Here is a 3869-nt window from a genome sequence, read left to right as displayed (position 1 = left end):
ATCCTCATATAATATATTTGTATATGTACATGTCTTTATCTAGAGCTCTATAAATACCCTTTGCCTCCCAGCTCTTTCCTCTATTTCCATTGATTCTCTTTAGAGGCCAGCATGATGCCTCACTTACTTCGAATAGGCCCTGTTGTTGTTAAGTGCCATTGAGCTGGTTCTGGTTCTATGTACAACAGAACGAAGCCCTGCCCAATCCCGTACCATCCTCACAATTGTGCTTATGTTTGAGCCCATGGATGCAGCCACTGTGTCAATCCATTTTTTTAAGGGCCTTCCTCTTTTTTGCTGCTCTTCTACTTTACCAAGCATGATGCCCTTCTCCAGGGGCTGGTCTCTCTTGATTACATGTCCAAAGTATGTGAGACAAAGTTTCTCCTTTGAATGCCTCTAAGGTGCATTCAAGCTGTCCTTCTTCCAAAGAGATTTGTTTGTTCTTTTGGCAGTCAATGGTACTTTGAACATCCTCCCCCAGCATCCTTATTCAAATGCATCAAATTTTCTTCCGTGTTCTTTATTCAATGTCCAACTTTCACACGCATATGAGGCAATTGAAAAATACTATAGCTTGGGTCAGGTGCACTTAAATTCTCAAAGTAGCTTCCTTGCTTTTCAACACTTTAAGAATCATTGCGCCGATTTACCCAACGCAATGTGCTGTTTGATCTGTAGACCCTGCTTCCATGAACATTGATTGTGGGTCCAAGCAAGATGAAATCCCTTAGACTTCAAACTCTTTGGTCCCATTTTGAGTATTTTGGTCATCTTTACATTGACTTGTAATCCATATTGAAGACTTCAATCCTTGATCTTCATCAGCAAGTGCTTCAAGTCCTGCCCACTTATAGTAATCAAGGTTGTAGCATATGCATATAGTAGGTTGTTAATAAGTCTTCCTCTAATCCTGATGCTGCATTCTTCATATAATCCAGTTTCCCTGGTGATTTACTTAGCATACAGATATAGTATAGTGAGAGGATACAACCCTGATGCACTCTTTTCCTGATTTTCAACTATGCAGTATGCATGCAGTATGCAAGAAGAACATATACTTGGTAAAAATAGAGGGTCTGTGAAAGAGAGGCCCTCAAGAAGGGTTGAAATTGTGGCTGCAACAATGGGCTCAAACATAGGAACAATTGTGAGAATGGCACGGGACCAGGCAATGTTTCATTGTTGGATATAGATCACTGTGAGTTGGAATCACTCAATGGCGCCTAACAACAGGGAATTTCAGGGAACCGACTCAAGGACATTTAGAGTAATGTTGGTCTTTATCAAGTTGGTTCCAGATCAAAGAGACTCCATGTAAACTAGAAAGTCATTCTCGGCATAGTAAGTAGACCATTTGCCTGTCCAATTAACATAGCCACTATCAGTCCATTTCAGCTCACTAATGCTTAGGATATCAATTTCTAAGCGATTCATTTCATTTTGACAGCTTCTGATTATTAATGGATGTTTGCAGCGGTTTCTTCTTATTTTGACTTGTACAATCTACTTCTACTTCAACAACAATCCTCTTTATATTTTGTCCATTAAGTCTGGTTAGTCTGAGAAGTGAATTTATGTATCTGAATGTTGCCATGTACCTACCCTGTTTCCCCGAAAATAAGACGGTGTCTTATATTAATTTTTACTCCCAAAGATGCGCTTAGTCTTATTTTCAGGAGATGTCTTATTTTTCCATGAAGAAGAATATGGTACACACTTATTATTTATTGTTTTATTAAAAGAGACCTCGTATTTCCTCTCTGCTCCAGCTGTGCTGCGGCCAACAGTGAGCTGCATGGTGGCGCCCGCCACTACAGTCCAGAATCCAGAGTTAAGATAGGTTCAGGGGGCCTTATTTTCGAGGAGGTCTTATTTTTCGGGGGGTGCTTTATATTTCATCGAGAGACAAAACTGTAAGTAGGTCTTATTTTCGGGGGATGTCTTACTTTTGGGGAAACAGGGTATCTCTTCTTGCTTGCACTCTAATATTTACTTTAGAAAAGCTTTTACTATAATATTTGTAGCAGTTGAGTTTCCCGCATTTGGGGAAATCGCAGGGGTCAGCACACCCGCAGTGCAATGGGTGAGCCTCATCCTGGGAAAACCACCTTCATGATCATGGCATCTCCCCTGCCAGGTAAGAAAAGCTTTTACTATAATATTTGATGTAAAAACATTCATGACATTTTTATTGTGAAATGTATTCTTTCCAAATTATAGTGTTCTTCTTTGCCATGCTTACTGCTATGATGTAATTCATATTTCAAGTTTTATGTGTTCACTTGTCTGATAAAATTTGTACACCCTTTTACTTTTAACCTGCGTGAATAACTTTTTCTTCAATGTGTAATGTGTACAGCAGGAAGATTCCAAAATGTTGTTGGTTTAAGCCCACCCAGAGGTATCCCAGAAAGGCCTGGACATCTACTTCCAAAATAAAATAATAATTATAATTAGCCTTAACTCTTCGTGACCCAACTAAAAAATTTTAAATGTATTTTTTGCTGGTACATGGTCTTCTCTTAATGAAATGCATGCCATATCATTGAGAATGTTTGAGTTTTTAAAAAATACTAAGGATTTTGAGAACTATTATGTGGGACATACATGTCCCTCTGGACTCTATGGAAGAGGTGAGATATGGCAAGGAAAACAATCGTTATTTTGGCAACTTAATTTTATTTGGTGAAACTTTTGAAACATGTAGTAACAGAAAAAGGCATCCTGTATACCAGCCCATGATTGTTCAAGTTTTCTTCTTAGTGGTGCATTCTCTATATTGCCTTCTGCTTCTCTCTGCACGTAAACAATCTCCAACCTGTTGGATACAGTCATCACTTAGCACTCCACTGACTCCTGACTTTTCCCAACCGACAAGAAACTCCTTCATGTCCGTTAGGACAGCTGGTCACATCTGTCCTCTTGTTATACAGATCCACAGTGTAAAACTGTTTACAATGACAAGGTCAAGAAGGAAATATAGAAGGCCAGAGAGACAGAAGTATCACAAAATCTCTCCTCTGGGATGCACCACTCCACACAACCATCTCTCACCACGGCAATAGGGCACAGAAGAACGTCCTTCCATTTGACTATGAAATTACACGTCCCTGCCCTCTTGTCAATATGTACTATAAATGAGGTATCATCCTCCCAATAAACGTAGGTGAAAAAGGTAAGTAGGGCACAGCTGTCCTGCGGTCATGTTAGGGTTAAAATCCCATCGTGCACAGTTCTACTCTGACATGTGTAGGGCTGCTTTGAGTTGGAACTGACCGGCAACAAGTGGTTGGTTGGTTTGTTCATTTTTATTTTATGAAGAAGAGAGTTAAGATGTTTTCATGACTCCATATGAAACTATTTACATGTGGTCTTTGTCTTAATTTTCCCTGTGATAATTTTGCTCTTTTCACTTTATGTGTGTGTATGTGTGTTTTAAAACTGCTAATATTTAATTCAGTTATTTTCTTTCTCACTACAAGTTGAGATCCATAACGTGAGATTTTTGTGTGATTTTTTTTACCTCTTCCTAACTACCTAGAAGAGGACCTGACATATAGTAAATATTCTGTAAATATCTGTTATATTATGTCACAGAACCAGTTATGAAAAGAGAAACAAGAATGCTTAAAAGGATATTTTTTATCAATTTATTGGGGCTCATACAATTCATCACAATACACAGATCAATTGTGTAAAGCACATTTGTTGCCCTCATCATTCCCAAAATTCGCTTGCCTCTTGGGTTCCCGGAACCCGCTAATTTTCCTTTTTTTCCCCCTCCCCTTCCCTTCCTCCTCCCCTCTCCCCCATGCACCCTTAATAATTTATAAATTATTATTGTATCTTATATTACACTGTCCGGC

At 38.9% G+C, this 3869-nt stretch overlaps 1 protein-coding gene and 1 pseudogene across 1 annotated transcript in view; one reads left to right on the top strand and one right to left on the bottom strand.

Annotated features, from left to right (window-relative positions):
• Positions 1-3869, top strand: part of LOC123522002 (zinc finger protein 567) — an 88842-nt gene that overhangs the window by 56855 nt on the left and 28118 nt on the right. The window lies entirely within an intron of this gene.
• On the bottom strand, positions 2001-2148 carry LOC115870437 (annotated as a pseudogene).

This window comes from Echinops telfairi, unplaced genomic scaffold (assembly GCF_000313985.2).
Source record: "Echinops telfairi isolate 266 unplaced genomic scaffold, ASM31398v2 ScPeMD7_655;HRSCAF=1070, whole genome shotgun sequence".
In the NCBI taxonomy this organism is placed as follows: domain Eukaryota; kingdom Metazoa; phylum Chordata; class Mammalia; order Afrosoricida; family Tenrecidae; genus Echinops; species Echinops telfairi.
The sequence above is the reverse complement of the archived record's forward strand: the minus strand, read 5'-3'. Positions and strand labels throughout refer to the sequence as shown.